The sequence below is a fragment of the Tursiops truncatus genome, chromosome 1 (assembly GCF_011762595.2).
Source record: "Tursiops truncatus isolate mTurTru1 chromosome 1, mTurTru1.mat.Y, whole genome shotgun sequence".
NCBI lineage: Eukaryota > Metazoa > Chordata > Mammalia > Artiodactyla > Delphinidae > Tursiops > Tursiops truncatus.
In genome coordinates this window covers 153,969,098-153,988,969 of record NC_047034.1, presented here as the reverse complement: position 1 = coordinate 153,988,969, position 19,872 = coordinate 153,969,098, and the positions used below count along the sequence as shown (strand labels likewise).

General features: G+C 49.7%; 1 pseudogene; it reads left to right on the top strand.

Moving 5' to 3' along the window:
• LOC101339008 (acylphosphatase-1 pseudogene) overlaps window positions 1–12,780 on the top strand; it is a 31,853-nt pseudogene extending 19,073 nt beyond the window's left edge.
• The last annotated feature ends 7,092 nt before the right edge of the window (window positions 12,781–19,872 follow it).

Here is a 19,872-nt window from a genome sequence, read left to right as displayed (position 1 = left end):
GTTTTGTAAATAAGTTCATTTGTATCATTTTTTTAGATTCCACATGTAAGCGATATCACGTGCTATTTGTCTTTCTCTTCTGACTTCACTTAGCGTGATAATGTCTAGGCCCATCCATGTTGCTGCAAAGGCCATTATTCCGTTCTTTTTACGGCTGAGTAACATTTCCTTCTGTGTGTGTATGTGTGTGTATATATATATCACATCTTCTTTACCCGTTCATCTGTTATGGACACCTAGGTTGCATCCACGTCTTGGCCATTGTAAATAGTGCTGCTATGAATGTTGGGATACGTGCATCTTTTCTAATTAGAGCTTTTGTCTTTTCCGGATACATGCTCAGGAGTGGGATTGCTGGATCACATGGTACCTCTATTTTCAGTCTTTTAAGGAACCACCCTACTGTTTTCCATGGTGGCTGTACCCATTTACATTCCCAGTAGCCCCACTTCTTGACTCTCCCAACCTGCTCTCTCTGCTGCCCCTCCGCCAGCTTCTCAGCGTCAGGGCCTCCCACCATGCCCCCACCTCTCGGTGGCCCCAGAGCTTTCCTGAACATCACTTACCTTCAGCCCTTGTCCCTCCAGCTGCCCACAGACCCTCACCCCTGCCCTGAACGGGAAAGGTGAGCACACTGATGCGCTCACCAGATATAACGAGGAGGTGTGCCCATTATATCTCACAGGCAAAGAGGTCAGGCTGGCTGTGGGGCTTTCCAAATGTCCCCAAGGTGGTAGAGAGCACCAGTTAAGGCAGAGACTCTCAGCCAGACAGCCTATGTCTGGATCCAGGAGCTCCACTTTCTAGCTATGTGACACTGACCAGGCCCCTAACCTCATTTGCCTCATCTCTAAAATGGAAACAATAATAGGTTACTTATGGCTTAGAGTTTGGGGAGGATTAAACGAGAAATCTGTGGGAGGCACTAGTGCCCGTCACACGGTACGATTTCAACAAGTGTTAACTACCATTGTCACCACCATCTCACTGTGGGTTTTCAAGAGCACACAGACCACACTCTTGGGATCCAGCTCAGCCACCATCTGGCCTCTCTCCAGGGAGCTTTGCTGAAAGTCTTTCACATCTTAGCTAGTCCTGACCAGGTCACAGGCTCGCTTTCGATACTACACATATGTGATGTCCTTTAATCCTCACACCTCTACGAGGCAGGTTTAGGTGTTGTACAGGTGAGCAAACTGAGGCTCAGGGAGATAAGGAAACCTGTCCAGGTAAGTGATGGAACCAGGTCTCAACCCCAAATCTGCCTAAGCTCCAGCCTCTTCTCCAGGCACTGAATGTGATGCTGAACACCTAAACGAAGGCAGGGAAGGAAGGGCCCTTTTATCCTCCTGCTCGAGTCTCCAGATGTTCCAACCCGGACTCTGCTTGGTAACTGCCCCAGTGGCACAGGCGGGACCCCTTGAAGGAAAGGGGGTGGTGCCCTGGAATCCTGAACCCCAGGATTCCCCTAGAGTCAGCCCCAGGGACACAGAGTCTGGGCAGAAGCAAAGAGCAGCCTCCTGTGCTCACCAGGGACTTCCTGACCTTGGGCTGCAGCTGAAGTGACCTTCAGGGCCCCACTACAGCTGGCTACCACGTTGGGGACATTTGGAAAGCCCCACAGCCAGCCTGACCTCTTTGCCTTAAAGATAGAATGGGGGGGCTGCCCTGGTGGTGTAGTGGTTGAGAGTCCGCCTGCCAATGCAGGGGATGCGGGTTCGTGCCCCGGTCCGGGAAGATCCCACATGCCGCGGAGCGGCTGGGCCCGTGAGCCATGGCCGCTGAGCCTGCGCGTCCGGAGCCTGTGCTCCGCAACAGGAGAGACCACAACAGTGAGAGGCCCACGTACCGCAAAAAAAAAAAAAAGCTATAATGGGAACACCTCCCCATGGCCTCTGCGCGCCAGTGTGCTCACCATTCCTGTTCAGGGCAGTGGTGAGGGGCTGCGGGGAGCTGGAGGGACAAGGGCTGAACTTAAGAGATGTTCAGGGAAGCTGTGGGTGGGTGGTGAACGCCTGGCACACACAGCCTCCAGGCAGAAAACAGAAGTCTCCCTGGCATGTGAACACGTGGGTGCAGAACACACAGCTCCTGCCCTGCTTGGGAAGGGGGACGGTGCTGGGACCCCCAAAGGCTGATGGGAGACTCTCCGGACATAATGGCTAAGAACGCTGACTTCAGGGCTCACAGCCTGAGGCCAATTCCCAGTCTTGTTATTTACCTGCTCTGTGACCTTGGGCTAGTCAAGCGTTCTTCTGAGCCTCCGTTTCCTCATCTGTAAAGTGGGACGATGATAATACCCTACCTCCTAGGGCTGGAGCACGATAAGGTGTGGAAAGTGCCAAACACAGGTTCTAGCGCCCCCCAGATGGAAGCTGTTGCTCACTAGCTTTCTGCCTTAAATGCAAGGTTCTGGGAAAAGAAGTAAGACGGGGCCTTGTGAGGCATCCTCTCCGGGTCTCAGTTTCCCCGCCTGTCCAAGCCGATGGGGCCCATGGTCTCAGCACCCTTCTCCTCTCCCCGCTCTTGCCCTTGCTCCTGCCTGCAGCCTCCCCTGATAGCTGCCTGGTTCAGTGTCCCGGCTGGGCCCAGTAGCCCTTTGGCAGGAGAGCAGAACGGAGCGCTGTTAGTCACGGTGTAGAGCGGTACCATCCATTGGGGGAGGCCAGCGGGACACAGAGAGGTCATCTCCATTACAAACTGGCTGTGATTAAGCCATTACTTGCCATAATGGGATCCTTTCAGTTGGAGGTGATGCCTGCCACAGCCGATAACGCTGCCGGCGGCCACTTCGGCCTGGCAGTCTGCAATAACACAGGCTCTCCCCTCTGTGACATGCTCAAGTTCTCACACTCATCAAATAGTCCATTTTCCAGCACAACTGGGTACACTTCCCCGTGACAAATACCTGTTTGCTTTTAATCTGTTACAAGCCGAAGAGGCCCAAAGGAAGCACTCCATCACGGGAGGAATGTTTTCATAAGCGTGCCCGTGAGGGGTCCCCGAGGGAGGGGCCGAACAGCGTGCGTGGCTGGGATGTCTGAGCACTTACGGGGTGTTCTGCGAGTCCAGAGCTGAGTTTGGGCGGAGGGGGTGTGCTGGGGTTGCTTGCTTCTGGGGTGAGTGGGGAGGGTCACACAGACGCGCAAGGCATACTTTCACGTGTCTGTGCTTGGGGAGGGTGTGGAGAGCGGTGCCCGGGGGGACTCAGCCCTTGGTGTGTGCATGGGTGTGACTGCAAATGTGTGTCCCCGAGTAAGGGCAGGAGGTGTATGAAACCTGCAGTGTGTAAGGAAGGATAAGCGCCCAGGGGTGTGTTCACATATGTGCATCGGACCTGGAGCTCCCACAGTGTGCAACAGTAGCCCTGCGTATGGGTGTGCCTGGGTGAGGACCCGTGAGTGTGCGTGCTCGAATTCCTGGTAGGGAACGTAGGTGTGTGTGAGCGTGCGTGCGTCCACCTGAAGAGGGTCGGGGCGCGGTCTGACAGCACGACCAGCTTGCCTGGGGCCTCCTGGGAAGACAAACAGGGGCCCTGAGCACACACCCTTAAGTCTTCAGATTTCAGGCCAAGACTGTTCCAACACCTGGAAGCTGGGGATTCACTCTGAGCCAGGGTTGGGGGACAGGGATGGATGGGAGTGCTTCAGAGACCAGAGGGGCCCTCCCCACGCCTAGATTCTGGATGCAAAGTCAGGGCCTCAGGTGCGCTCTGTTCCAGATTGAAACCAGAGGCTGCAAGAGCTTGTGCATCTGCAGACGGCCATGGGGCGGGAGGAGTAAGGAGGCTTGGAGGACAGCCCAGAGGAGTCGGCCACGCTGGAGCCACGCAGCAGCCCAGCAGCAGCCCAGACCCAGGGCTCGGAGGAGCCACGGAGGAGGAGGGAGCTCGGATGGTGGAGAGGACGGCAGCTTCATGCCCAGGAGTTACTAAAAGGGACACTACAGCTTGGGGCTCCCCAGTTTTCTGATCCGAAGAATGTGCTGGAGGGCAACAATGGGAGGAAATGTGCCCTGGGCATCAGCACATGCCCGGCCCCGGGCCAGCCACACCGTTAGTAGCGTCCACACCACTGCGCACTCAGCCCTCGGCATGCAGAGGCCCTCAGAGACGGGTTTACATCAGAATCTCCCAGGACTTCCTAAAAATCTTTACTGAGGACCAACTCTGAACCCCCCAAGCGTGTGGTGTGCATTATTTATGATGACCACAGCAGGACGATGATAAATAGCTGCTGTGGGTCAGGCATGGGCATGTGCTTCACACGCACAATTTCATTTATAAATAACAATTCCTAGTGATAACAGTGGCCCACTGAGGGCCTGAGGGGAGCTTCCCACATGCCAGGCACGAGGCTTTGTACCTACAATAATCTTAAAACCTCGCTGAGGGGTGAGGGGCAGGGCAGGGCAGCTGAATGCCCCCCGGTCCCACAAGCAACAAGCTGAGGACCCGACACTGAACTCTGGCCGTTCTTCAAGGAACGTCCTTGAGGCAAGTATTCCAGCAGGATCATCTCCTGTTCCTGCCTTCACCCTGGAGCCTTACACAGCCGAGCAGAAGGTGAAGCTTAGGGCGCTGGTTCACGGACTGATGGAGACTGTGCTCATTAAACAATCAGATGGGTGGAAATGACCCGAGTCCTCCGCGTCAACCGAAAAAAGTAGGAAAATGCCAAGGAAAAGCTCCTGATCCTTATATTCTACACAATACAAACAGTAGCATTCCCAAAGCGTTTCACTTTCATAAGTTTTTTTCCTGCCAAGGTCACACAGAGAGGGGATGTCAGAGCCAGGGTGAGGCTGAACCTCCTTCTACCACGCACTGTGCCAGACATCCCAGGCTGGGAGTGAGCATGGACTTATTTTTCTCAGTTCTGAAGAGAACGTACTGGAAAATGTATGGTTGTGTCATCTCTTGAATGTTTAGTCTGTTTTCTAAAGAGATGTGTGCAAAAAACGTGGTCAGGATAAGGTCCGGATGAGGCTGGGGGTGGAGAGGAGGTATGGGTGGGAGTGGAGACCTTTGACCTTGAGGATGTCCCTTGTGACCTTGAGGACTTGGGGGTAGAAACACAAGTTCTGGATTGGTGGATGTGAGGACAGCAGAAGGCAGGAACTTCCTGCCAACAGTGGTACCACTGAGAAGGGAAGAAGGGGAGAACGCAGATATACTGACCACCAGCTGTGGGCCAGGCCCGGGGCAAGGCCCTTATACGGAAGATCCTACGGTATCACCCTACTCCACCACCCAGAGCGTAAAATGCCCATCGTAAATGAGGACACTGAGACTCAGGAAGCTGAAGTGATTTCCCCCAGATCGCACAACTCGGCAGCGGGGAAACAGGATATGCAGCCAGATCTGGTGGGTTCTTTCTCCCGTATGTCAAACTTGGGGGTACTGTGTACCCCACTTCTGAGCCCTCTTGGTGCAGCTGTGGGCCCTGAGCATCCTTACCCTCCCTGTCCTCAGCTTTCGGCTCCATTACAAGCGCCACTCATCACAGAACCTGAAATCTCCTTGCCCTGGGAGCCAGGGGTCAATGCTTCCATCTCTGCCCTGTCCTCCTTCCCAAAACACTGACCAGGGACCCTCTCTCGGTTCTTTGAAGGAGCTGGTTGCTCCTCCCAGCCTCTCCCAGGTGCCCTCCTCCACAGTACGTGCCCCAGATCAGCGCAGGAGAAACCTCTCTCGTCCCTCTTCTCATCCCCAGTGGATTGCTGCTCTGTCCAGCACATTCCAGGGGAGGAAAAGGATCCAACACTGACCATCTGGGACTCCTGCCTGAGAAATGGCCCTTTCTCAAGACCATGACCCTCCCCCAATGGACATTTAGTTCACCTCTAGAAGAAGAAATGGCTGGCCTGGTAAATGAATAGTTAAACTCCTAGTTATCCTCCAGATCTCAGACTAAACATCACTTCCTCAGGGAAGCCCTCCCTGACTCATCCTCAGACTCTGATTGCACGGCACACCAGTCCTTCAGATAACACCAGTTTACAGCCAAACCATAAATAGTGTGACACAGTGTTGGACATCTGTCCCCCCTACTGTGCCCCATGAAAGGGGAGCTGGGCTTATCATGAATCCCCAGCATTCAGCACAGAGCTCTGCACATGATAGGAAGGCAACCAGTAATTGCTGAATGAATGAATGAACGTATGCTCCGGGCAGAGCTGGGGCACCCTCCTCTGGGCCCCTGTAGCCCCCTGGACATAACGTCCTCACTGCCCTATCACCCCATACTCACGTCTCTCTTTCACAGTCTCAAACTCACAGCTCAAGAGCCAAGTCTGGCTCAGCAACAGTTTTAAAGTAAGTAATTTTGTATTTTAAAAATCAATACAGTAGGGCTTCCCTGGTGGCGCAGTGGTTGAGAGTCCGCCTGCCGATGCAGGGGACACGGGTTCGTGCCCCGGTCTGGGAAGATCCCACATGCCGTGGAGCGGCTGGGCCCGTGAGCCATGGCCGCTGAGCCTGCGCGTCCGGAGCCTGTGCTCCGCAACGGAAGAGACCACAGCAGTGAGAGGCCCGCGTACCACACACACACACACAAAAAAAATCAATACAGTAATTTCTCTTGAAGAATAGGAAGATCTGGCAACAATCAGGTGGAGCTGAGTGGTAGGTGCCCCTCTTTAGATGAGCCTCAAGTCTCAGATGGCCAAAGACCCCCAACTCCCTGTTCTTCTTACTCCAGACCTGCTTCACTCATCCCTGTTACCTGCCTGGACACTGTGAGCATTTGGGCTTGTGACCTCCTGCTATTTCCATAACCCTGCCCTCCCCCCAAGGCCGTGAGCTTCCTGAGGTCAGAGCAACCCTCATGGGGCCTGGTGCAGAGAAGAGGAACAGTAAATGTTGGCTGAGTGAGTGAATATAAGCAAGAACTGGAGGAAACTCCAGGGAGTGGTAAGACCAAGTGGAGCAAACTTGTGCGTAAGGAGGAGAAAGCCTTGCCTAAAGGAATGGAAGCACTCGATCAGACGCTCTTTAAGGATTAGTTAAGAAAAGATAGGGCTTCACTGGCGGCGCAGTGGTTGAGGGTCCGCCTGCCGATGCAGGGGACACGGGCTCGTGCCCCGGTCTGGGAAGATCCCACATGCCGCGGAGCGGCTGGGCCCATGAGCCATGGCCGCTGAGCCTGCGCGTCCGGAGCCTGTGCTCCGCAACAGAAGAGGCCACAGCGGTGAGAGGTCCGCGTACCGCAAAAAAATAATAATAATAAAAATAAAGAAAGGATAATTGAGTGCACCAAACACTTTGTATTTTGTCTAACTACCTTGCCGTCCTTAAAGTTGGGGTGGTGAGTAGGTTAATCTCACTGAACTGATTTAATAAATAGAAATCCATTTTAAATTTATTTATTTTATTTATTTATTTTTGGCTGTGTTGGGTCTTCGTTGCTGCGCGTGGGCTTCCTCTAGTTGTGGCGAGCGGGTACTACTCTTCGTTGCAGTGCGCAGGCACGGGCTCCAGGCACGTGGGCTCAGTAGTTGTGGCTCATGGGCTCTAGAGCACAAGCTCAGTAGTTGTGGCACACGGCCTTAGTTGCTCCACGGCATGTGGGATCTTCCCGGACCAGGGCTTGAACCCCTGTCCCCTGCATTGGCAGGTGGATTCTTAACCACTGTGCCACCAGGGAAGCCCATAGAAATCCATTTTTAAATGTCTCCCAAGGATGAAAATCCTCTGCTGTGTTCTGGTTTCCAAAATCGGCCTGGGACTCTTCTGCCACCTGGTGGTAATAAGTACATATTGCAGGAAGAGTATTCTAAAAGGAAAACGCAGCCAACGTGGACCCACCCACCCCCACCCCCACCCCCACCGCCAGGCAGAGCCACCCTTCACAAAAGGAAGGCACAGAATAGGGCAGAAGTGACTGGTTTAAAAAAGAAATTAAATTCAAACCGCAATTACTGAGTATTTGAGGCACCTGAGTTGGGCTAAGTCTGCCCCAACCCTATGCCCCAACCCTTGATAACCTTAACTATAATCAAGACAGACATAAATAATTCTAACGCAAGGCAGACTGAAGTCCAAGTCCAGAACTATCACATCAACAATACTCAGTAATATAGGCCAGGCATCGAGCAAAGTGATTTCTCTTTTTTTTTTTTTTCTCCAGCAAAACTTTACAACAATCTTTTGAAGTAAGTCCAATTAGCATCCCATTCTGCAGATGAGTCAACTGAGGCTCAAAGAAGTGAAGCCTCTTACCCAAACAGCTAGTGAGTGGTAGAGAAAGGATTCAGATCAGGCTTAGATTTGACTGACTCCAGACTCCTCGCCACTTCTTTAGAGTCTCCTACCTGCTGTAGACCCAAAGTGGCCTCTTGAGATTCCAGGGCCCACCGGAAATCAGAATCTCCCCTCCTTGTAACCTCAGCAGGTCTCTGGAAGGACTAGACAAGCACAAAGAAAAGTGGTAGAAGTGTCTGGCTCATACCTTTGTTCTAGCCTACCTTCTTGCCCGCCCCCCCTCGGCCTCTATTCCACAAAACCCTCACCCTCTGCAGGTTCTCCCAGGTCTGCCTGCCCCAGGGGGAGAGAGGCTGCCTGTCCTGAGCCTCAAGCCCTGGCTCTGCGTCATCTCCATGCCAAGTCCACAGCCCATCTGGGCAGCTCAGAGCCTTGTTTGCTGATTCGCAAGTTCATAGTAGGGGCCAGTGCTCCCCAGAGAGAAATACAAAACCATAATTGTCCCCGGATTGGCTTGTGTTCTTTGTGGAAAGAAACAATACACAGCCTTTGTGTTTTAAAAAAAAAAAAATTACTGAAACAAAAAATTTCCAGTTCACACTCTTTTGAATTGAGAGAAATAAGTAAACACTATTTCCCAAATCTATGTTCAGTGGGAAGCCTCCTTTTATTATATTTATACAAAAACATGAGCCGAATATCATCCTACACCACTATAAAACACATTCAATAATAAAATGCAAACGCTATTTGCAAAGAATTACTGAGGATCAAGTTCTGGCCGATTGCAAGGAGTAGTTTAAAATTAAGACTTTTAAGCTTCACGTATCCCAATTTTATTTTGTAATAATCTATGCCTTTAACTTACCCTGTTTATATTTGCTCCGAATAATGTAGCCAGAAATCCACTGCACACTGATTGTGAAAAGGGTAACTCATTATCTGCTTTTGCCCAGAAATAACAGCGGAAGAAAAGAAGGTGTTTGCTTGCACTCCCACAATTCTTTGGAAATATTTACTTTCAGACATTTTGTATTATTGTGCAGTGCGCATATTTCTGCATGGGAGCTTTGCAATTTTGAAAAGATACTGAGAGGAGCAGAAAAAGAAACTAAAGAAGTTTTGCTCATTCTTTAGCCCAGGTTAACGTGGAGCCTAATCTGCATACCTACCTGAGGGATTCTGGGACATTGCTGTGGCTCTCCTGGGAGTATTTACACGAAGGGCCTGCAAGGAGGATTTTAGGTGGTTGCTGGAGGGATCTTACACCTTATGCCATTAAAGGAATATGGAGAGCCAACCCGCAGCACTAAAGAAGACACTCTGGGGAGGATGGCAATTGGAGGAAAGACACCCTAAGCCAAAGGAGTGGATGAGTATATGGCTGACTGTGCCAGTGAACAGGTAAGTGTCTCTTTAGTGCTGTCAAGAGCCTTGGTCACCCAGTAGGGAAGGACAGGAGACCCTAGCAGTGCCAGGGTGGAGTCCAGCTCCTGTGCCTGCTGACCAGTCCCTAGGAACGGACCCCAGATCCACCCAAATTTTTACATAAACCCTCTGGGATTTATAGACCACAGAGGCTTGGAGGTCTCCTCCCTCTAAACTGAGGGAGAGAGGAGGTGTACCCAGCAGGAGGATGGGCAAGGTCTAGGAACCAACACTGAAGCCTGGTCCATCCAGGGTTTCCATTCATGGCCTGATCACCATCCAGTCCCCATTTCCACTCCTCCATCTCTGCCTGCCTCCTTCCTTCTGCCTCCTTCCTTCATCCATCTTGCTCACTGTTCCTCTTCCCATTACCGCCAACAGTCACATTAAAATCTCTGACCTTTTTGTAGCATTTTTTGCTTTCTCCAGAGCACTTTTTGTACACAAATACTTCTTAAACTGGGGTGCATAGCCCTTGGGGGACTCCCATCCATGGGCCAGGGAATTTGCAGAGCCACGTGACACACATGGCCCATCTTGCTGGCATTAAAATTACCCAGTGGTAAATAACTTAAAACACTGGCTTTGTGTTAAAAGAAACAACATGGGTATATTATGGAGCAGAATGCAAAATGCACATAAAATTTTTAGCTACAGTAAGACTTCAGATAAATGGTGAGCCTGTGGCAGGCTGCTTTAAGCTACGCCCTCAAACCCCCAGGGTACCTCTTTACTCTCTTTTGCCATTGGGTTTGGCTTTGGTGGAAAAGGTGGAGAAGCTCTGACTTACTTTATCCCATGAAATCCTCACAACAGCCCTTTCAAAGCAAGGCAGTTTTAGAGATGGAGGAACGGGGACCAGATATGCTGAGTAACTTGCCCCAAGTTACCCAGCAAGCAGGTGTCAGAGCCTAAACATCATCCAGGTATTCTAACTCCAAGTCCAGTATTGACTCCACACCGAGGTACTGCCAGGCACATTGAACCACTGGGGGCAACAGGTCCAGGAGACAGGTAGTGATATGCCCACAGCTAGGGAGGATCCTCTGCAAATGTATGAAGTCCTCCCCCATAATCCATGCCTTCAAAATTCATAGGCAAGCGGTGCTCCAAGCGTGGGGAGCCAAGACGCAGATGGCTGCAATTCTGACATCACCCAGATAAGCCACTGTCAGCTCTGGACCGCCAGCCTCAGAAGCTGAGGGCAGGGAGATTGGGAATTCTTGGTTGTTGAGATAGACAGTTCCTTCTGGTAAGACTCAAAAGGCAAGAAGTTGACACATGGGGACCCAGGTGGCCCTGCTCTCTTCCTCAGTGCTCAGTGCTATCAGGGCAGATACTCGGCTCCCAAGCCACTGGGCCCCGCAGGACTGGAGTCAGTTGCCGAATGGTTGGCTGGAGAAGGATTTGAACCCAGGTCGGCTGACTCCCAACCCCCAGCCCTTCCCACGCTGCCTGAGGTTATGAAAGGAGTCCCATCCTGGAGTCAGGATACCTGAGTTCTAGCCCAGCTTCTCCAAAAGGAGCTGTATGACTTGGGCCAGTGCCTTCCGATTCTAGTAGAGCGGGAAACACTCTAGCACCCAGGGGTTCTAGAGCCAGAGCCACCTGGGTTCAAATCCCAGTTTTTCCACTCACTAGCTGTATGGTCTCAGGCAAGCTTTCACAGGCCTGTGCGTCAGTCTCCACATCTGTAAATGGGGACACGATTGGTGCCCAGCTCACAGGATCGTTGTGAGGATTAAATGTCATCCACACAAGGCACTCGGAAGAGAGCCCGGTATGGAGCCGTGCTCAATAAAGGTGAGATGTTATTGTATAAAAATGAGAGTGAAGGGGGTCAAGTGGCAGCCCCAAGGACCCACATCCTCGCAGCAGTGAGTCTGATTGGCAGGTGGGATGGGAGCCGCTGTGTCGGACCTAAACACCTGCCTCTCCCATTGTCCCCCAGCAGCTCAAGCCCCGAGTCCCATGGCTGGTATTCATTCAACAACTTTTTACTAAGTATCTGTTGCAGGAAGGGGGACCCCTTCCAGGGCCTGAGGGTGGGCTCTTGTCTAACACTCAGAAATGAATTGTCCGAGGAGACGTGCTGACAAAGCAGGAGACTTTATTGGGAGGGGGCGCCCGGGTGGAGGGCAGGAAGGTAAGGGAACCCAGGAGGAATGCTCTGCTACATGGCTTGCAGTCTCGGGTTTTATGGTGATGGGATTAGTTTCTGGGTTGTCTCTGGCCAATCATTCTGACTCAAGGTCCTTCCTGGTGGCGCGCACGTCGCTCAGCCAAGATGGATTCCAGCGAGAAGGATTCTGGGAGAACATATGGACTGGCATCTCCTGTTTCCTTTTGACCTTTCCGGAATTCTTATTGTTGGTGGTGACTTGTCAGTTCTGTGTTTTTACCAGGACCTCCTGTTGTTACAATAGCTCATGCAAGTGGCTACTATCTTGCCTGGCCAGGGCGGGTGGTTTCAGTCAGTGTTTCCCCTAACATATCTACCCTGGGCCAGGCATGGCTACTGGATGGGGGACACAAAGGAGAGCAAAACCAGACGCAAACCCTGTGTGTCTAGAAGAGAGACAGTGAACAGACCCACAAGGAAATGACAGCCAGTGGTAAATACTACATGGGAAAATAAATCGGGGGAAGGGATAGCGATGGGGAGGTGTTTTAGATGAGCTGTTTCGGGAAGCCCTCTCTGATAAACAAAGACGTATTTATCATTTGTAAATAGTATTTAGCCACCCTCAGCTTCAGAGCTCAGCCAATTTCCCAGCTGGGGGAATCGTTGGCGTGGTGGTCACCCATGTGATCCCAGAGGCCCGCAAGGAAGACGGGGAGGGTTTGAGCATTGCAGAAGGGGACGCCCTGATATCAGTGGATTGTGACATTTTGGGGAAGGTGCTGGGGGTGATGGTCCACGAGTACAGTCAGGTTGAAGGTAAAAAGCTGGGATTGGGAGGCTGGATCCAGAGTACCGACTGGAACACAGTACAAGGCCAATTGCAGGGTCCCATCTCTGAGGTGCGTCATCCGCAGGAATGCTTGAGACACAAGGAGGTCTCAGATCACACACCGACAGGGCCAGCTTCAACAGTGAGAAAGTCATCTTAAAGTCAGACTGCTCAGCTTTCCAAATTGTGACATAGTGGCCTGAATTTAAATTTTCCAAGATAAATTCAGTGGCTTTATTTTTTACTGTTAATAGAGGTAGACCTATTCTGTGTTGTGTTAGAATTTACCTGTAAGTTATTTTAGTATCAACTACACGAATGTTACTGTATATTTTACGTATGATAGGATTACAACTGCACACAATTCTAATCTAATTCTAATAAAAACACACTAGAGCCTTAAAAATATTGATAACGTTAACAATATTGTAATACTATAAACAATAATTATTAAGAAATAGAGAAGCAAGAAGATATAGAACTCTGAGAGAAGAACATTCCCGGCAGAGGAAACAGCACATGCAAAGGCTCTGAGAATGGGACAAGCCAAGGACTTTGGCTTTTATTCTCAGTGTGAGAAGGTAGATTGCTCTTTTTTTTTTTTTTTTTTACTTTTGGCTGCGTTCGGTCTTCATTGCTGTGCGTGGGCTTTCTCTAGTTGCGGCGAGCAGGGACTACTCTTCATTGTGGTGCGCGGGCTTCTCATTGCAGTGGCTTCTCTTGTTGCAGAGCACGGGCTCTAGGTGCACGGGCTTCAGTAGTTGCGGCACGCGGGCTTCAGTAGTTGCGGCACGCGGGCTCTAGAGCGCAGGCTCTAGATTGCTCTTTAAAACAGACAACATAGCAGATGTTTTTCATGCCTATCAAATTCAAAATGCTAATCCACGAGTCCAGGGGGTTGACCCACCTTGTCCAAGGTCACTCACCACCCAAAAGTCCCTTCCTATTGAGACAGAAAAAAATAAAAATAGACTACATAGTAGCCCAATGAATGTGAAAAGCCTTGTTTTCATCAACAGAAAGGGGGGAAAAATGAATCAACACAGCCTCCTCTTCACGCTGAACAGTCAGTCATAGTTAATGTACAGATCACAGAGGCAGGTAACTCATACATGCTTAGTAGCAAATGGAAAAATCAAAGCAAAATAAGTTAAAAAGGGATACAGCAAAGAGAAGGCACCTCTTAAATCAGCCTTTTCGAACTGCTTCGGGGCACCCTGGAGGGTCCTGTGAAATGCCATGCTCAAGCCTGCCAGTATTTCTGATGCGGGAGTGGCCCGGCCGAGGGCATGCGCAGCTTCTCCCGTGCCGCCTGGGAGTTCAGATCGCTGTCCAGAGATGTTGAGATGACGTGAAGCATGTGCCTCAGGCTGGCCATTGTGCTAGATGCCTTACCTGCCTTGTCTCCTTTAATCCCCCCCAAGATCCTGGGAGGTAGGCAGGATCTTCCCCATTTTACAGATAAGAACACTGAGTCCCAGAGAAGTTAAGCTAAACGTATGAAGTTTACATTAATTTGAATCCTGGCCAATTCAGGAAATTTGTAAGATCTTAGTTAAGAGTGGAAAGGTTGGAGCTTCCCTGGTAGCACAGTGGTTGAGGGTCCGCCTGCCGATGCAGGGGACGTGGGTTCGTGCCCTGGTCCGGGAAGATCCCACATGCCGCGGAGCGGCTGGACCCGTGAGCCATGGCCGCTGAGCCTGCGCATCCGGAGCCTGTGCTCCGCGACGGGAGAGGCCACAGCAGCGAGAGGCCCGTGTACTGCAAAAAGAAAAATGACAAGGCAGATCTATAGATATTGCTGAGAGGTGATTACAGTCTACTGTAAAGTAAGAAGTTCAGATGAGATCCAGTTTGTTTAATCTGACTCCATCCAGGCAAAGATGGAACCAGTCTGAATGTCTGCACACCAAAAGGTCGTGGGGTCCACTTCTGGATGGTGGGGATTATGGGTTATGTTTACCTTTGTCTTCACACTTTTATACTGTCTGATCTTTTTACAAAGAGCATGAAATTTTATGTTCAGAAAAATAATGCTATTTTCATATTGAAAGAAGAGGACAAGGTAGAGGGCGGAGAGGAGAGGAGAGAAGGAAAAGCTAAATAAGAAACAGGTGAAGACAAAGATGACTGCCCCCCAAAGACCCTCTGAACCTCTCCTGCCAACCCGCCTGGCATGCCCACTGTCCAGGAAAGACCCCCTGATCGTGATTCCAGAATCTAGTCTCCGGCCTGCAGGCCACTCTCCAGGGAGCAGGTTCCTGTCATCTAACACACAGCTCCAGATTACACCCTTGTGCCTTTTAGCTGAGGGATAAGATAGCTCATCAAGACTGCTGGCTCAGACCATCCCCATTTGTTCATATTCCTCTGAATGAAACTCCAGGGCAGGAACCCAACCCCTTACCCCTGTGCCCATGAGGAGAGACTCACGTGGAAACACTGTACCAGTGACCAGCTTGGCACCATCTGAAGTCACATTCCTTTAAGGCACACGACGAGAACCCACAATGGAGGGTTTGAATTGGTTAAAGCCTGGATGGGAATCTGCAGGGCACCTGGCTTCCATACAGAGGCTGTTAAGTCCTGGCCCCTCTCCCTAATGTCGGGATTGCATTGACCTGGCTACTTAACTTCACTGAGCCTCTGTTTCCACGCTTGTAAAGTGGGGTTAAGAACAGCACAGGCAGACCTTGGAGATATTGAAGGTTCAGTTCCAGACCACTGCAATAAAGTGAACATTGCAATAAAGAGTGTCATATGAATTTCTTTGGTTACCTGGTGCATATAAAAGGTATGTTTACACTATACTTAGTCTATTAGGTGTGTAAAAGCATTATGTCTAAAAAACAATTTTAAAATACTTTATTGCTGGGCTTCCCTGGTGGCGCAGTGGTTGAGAGTCCACCTGCCGATGCAGGGGACACGGGTTCATGCCCCGGTCCGGGAAGATCCCACGTGCCGCAGAGCAGCTGGGCCCGTGAGCCATGGCCGCTGAGCCTACGCGTCCGGAGCCTGTGCTCCGCAACGGGAGAGGCCACAACAGTGAGAGGCCCGTGTACCGCAAAAAAATAAATAAATAAATAAAATACTTTATTGTTAAACAATACTAACCATCATCTGAGCCTTCAGCGAGTTGTAATCTTTTTGCAATAGTAACGTCAAAGATCACTGACTACAGATCACCATAACAAGCATAATAATAATGAAAAAAATTTTAATAGACTATTTTTTAAAGCAGTTTTGAGTTCCCAGCAAAGTTGGGCAGAGGATACAGAGATTTCCCACATACCCCATGAGCTCGCACAGGCGTCGCCTCCCCGACCAGAGTGGTACATTTGTTACAATTGAGGATCCTGTGTCGGCACATCGTTATCATCCACAGTTCATAGTTTACATCAGGGCTCTCACCCTGGGTGATGTACATTCAATAGGTTTGGACAAATTTATGATGACGTCTCCCCCATGATAGTGTCATACAGAGTAGCTTCATTGCCATATAATTTTTGTTTTAAAATTCAGTTAGCTCATATTTTATTTGAGATTTCTACATTTTTTTTAAATTGAAGGATAGTTCATGAAATATTGCGGGAATTACCAAAATGCAACACAGGGACATGAAGTGAGCAGATGCTGCTGGAAAAATGGCACCGGCAGGTTTGCTCGATGCAGAGTTGCCACGAACCTTCCATTTGTAAAAAACGTGACATCTGCAAAGCGTAGTAAAACGAGGTCTGCCTATACAGATGTCACAGGACTAATGAGGGCTGAACCAGATGACACATGTACAGCACTGAGTACAGTGCCTGGCACACAGTAGGCACTTAATAGATGGTAGCTTTTATTATTATTGACAGAGTTGTTGTAAACCTGCCGCGGGTGGGTCATAGACATGCCCAGGCCATTGGCAGCCCCTCTAACAACAGGAGTCAAGTGTGCCCCATAAGTTACCATTAGGAGGCTGGCAACGCCTGAGGGATTCTGACGGAGGGAAAATCGATTGGGGTTCATGCACAAGGGAAAGAACTACATTTGTCAGAGGAGGGCTGTTGCACAAGAGAAATATCAAGGGCTCCTTTTAGCTCATTCTCTTTCCTCCTCGAGAACATTTAGTCTTATTAAAAATACAACGAGGAGCACGGTTCCCACCTCCATCATGGCTAGTTGGGAAGCAGAAGACGCCCAGGCAAAGGAGAAGAAGGAAGCCATCTGTCTCTTGGGGCCGATGCCTCAGGGCATCTCTAAGGAGCAGGATAGAGAGAAGCCGTGTGTGTGGTCAGCAGCAGTCAGTTTCAGGGAACGCATATAGGTCTGGGTCCTGAGCATGGGGGAGGTTTTCGTGGTCCTGAATCACCTTTTAACACCAGCACCTCTCCTCTTCCTTCCTGAATCCCACCTGTCCCAACCAAGGCTCTCAACTCAAAGCCACACAGTATTTTCAGCCAGCATTGGCCAGTCCCATCTGTGGGTCTGGACCCATTTTTTTCATTCAGTCCACAAATATGTGTGGATGCCTACTGGGTGCTGGGAGAGACATGGAAATGAAACTGATATAGACCCTAAGGGGGCATGTGCTCTCATCAGTGAGATGTGGCAGGTGCACCAATACACCCAACGGTGTCAATCCATCATGTCACTCTTCTGCTGAAAAATCTTCAGGGGCTCCCAAGTGCCCGCATGATGGCGTCCAAATGCCTGAGCCCAGCATCACAATCAGCCATAACTGACCAGCTCCAGCCGCATCCCTCCTCCTCTTCCGTCACTCTATCTCCTCTATACCAGCCTGCTGAACACCAACTTGTTCATGCCTCTGGGTCTTTGCCCATGCTGTACCCTCCTCCACTGGACAAACTTCTACACTTCCTTCAATACCCTATTCAAATGCCCATTTCTCCACCTATCTTCTCAAGCAACCCCAGGAAATTTTGGTCTCTTTTACTTCTGTGTTTCCAGAACATTGGATGCAAATATGCATTTCAGCACTTACCATGCTATTATATATATTTACATATGTTCATCTTCCCCACTGATCTGTGAGCTCTTTGAAGGCAAGGCCCATGTCCTATTAATATCTTAATAAGAGAACCTGGCACACAGTAGGGGTTTAATAAATGTTTGCCTAATTAAATACATATAGACAATAACTATAAGTAAAAATGCTCAGCCTCCCTAATAGTAAAGGAAATGCAAATGATAACAAAAATAAGATGCCTTTTTCACCCACTGGAGTAGCAAAAATTGTAAATGATTGATAATATTTGGTTCTGATGAATATGTAAAGGGCAAGGGCTGGAGAGAACGGGAATTGCTACAATCTTATAGAAGAAATATAGCTCCATCTGTTAACAGTTAGGATGTGTATACCTGTTGACTCTTCACTAACTCTATTATGAATTTCTCCTATAGAAATAAAAGCACCAGCACATAAGGGATGTTTGTTATCTATTGTTGCATAACAAATTGCCCCGAAGCTTAGCAGCTTGAAACACACACATGTATTATCTCACAGTTTCTATGAGTCAAGAATCCAGGCACTTCTTAGCTGGGTCCTCTGGCTCAGAGTCTCTGGTGAGACTGCAATCAAGGTGTCTGCCGGGGCTGCAGTCATCTGAAGGCTTGACTGTGGAAGGATCCGTTTCCAGGCTCACTTACATGGTTGTTGGCAGGGTTTGACTTCTCCAGGACTTTTGGATGGAGGTCTTCAGTTCCTCACTGGTGGTTGGCCAGAAGCCACCCTCACTTCCTTGCCAGGTGGCTCTCTCTATCAGCCCATGAGAAGAGCCAGAGAGAGAATACCGAGAAAGCAGAAGTTACAGTCTCTTGTAACTAATGCCAGAAGTGACGTCGTATCAATGTTGCCATAGTCTATCCATTAGAAGCAAGTCACTAGGTCCAGCTCACACTCAAAGAGAGGAGAATGCACAAGGGCGTGAATACAGGAGGTGAGGGTCATTGGGAGCCATGTCAGAAGCTGTCTATGCAGGGTGTGTGTGTGTGTGTGTGTGTGTGTGTGTGTGTGTGTGTGTGTGTGTAAGCATGAATCACAAAGAAAGCTATGAAAAGAACTCTCCAAACCCTTAACAAGGATTACTGGGGAGAGGGGCAGGATTGGAGAGGGAAAAAAATTGGAAGAAACAAATTCTTATTTTTTTTTTTTTACAAATCCCTATTTTGTTTGACTTTTAAGATAAGTAAGCATTTCTTTTATAACTTAAAAAATTAATTAATTATTTGAGGGAATCAAAGCCAAAAGTGTCCTGGAAATTGAAAAAGGGAAAAATCCATCCTAACTTGGAGAGAGAGGCAGAAAATCAGGGAAGGCTTCATGGAGGAGAGAATATTTGAAGTGAGGCTTGAAATACAAGCTGGGTCAGGATGTGCAGAAATGGCGGGAATGACAGGGGAAGGGAAGAATGCAACAGAAGGCAAATTAACTGTCCTAGAGACAAAGAGTGGTCAAGGTGACACAGAGAGACAGAAGCATGTGTCTACCCGGTTTTCTCCATCCCCAAGTCAGAGGGGCTACAGAAGGCTCTTCAGAGGATTCGGCTGCCACTTAACTGCCGGGATCTGTGGCAGAAGGTTCTAGACATTTGTACCTTCTCATACTGCTTCCAAACTCCAGTCACAAGCACCAGTCCCGTTCTGAGAGGTCCGCAGACAAAGGCCCTTAGGAGCCTGAAGCTTGTCCTACTGATTCTCTGCAAAGGGACACGGCAGGGGAGGAGAAACGCCAACACCTCCTTCCTCTCTCCATGGCTGCACTTAAGGGAACCTCCATTCATCTCAGAGACAGAGTCCATGCTCTGTTTGTCACGTGGAGCAAATCCCTCCCTGGCCATTAACTTCGTTAAATTTACCCAACCTACCACCTCCAGGGAGAGCCAGCTTCATCAGAGTCAAAGGGCTGGGCTGGCCCTAGCTCAGTGGTCCCTGGGACAAAAGGGAAATAGAACCACAAGGCTGGATCCAGGAAAAGGGTTGTGGTTAATATGTAAATGTAAACCACAAGAAACATAATCCTTCAAAGACTTTCCTTATCACCTGCTCTGGAACAGGCCTCACGTTGGGCTTTGGGGGAGAGGAGAGGCTGAGACCCAGCTCCCTGGCCTGACGCAGTCTTTGGCCACATGGGGGCCAAGAAAACTGTATCAGGCAATCCAGCAGGATGGTGTGGTGGATAAGGGAGGTGAGGAATCAAGGACAGTTTCATAAAGAAAAGAGACCTGTCGACTGGGTTTTGAAGAGTGAGTAGGAGTTTGATGAGAAGAAAAGGAGGCCAAGCTC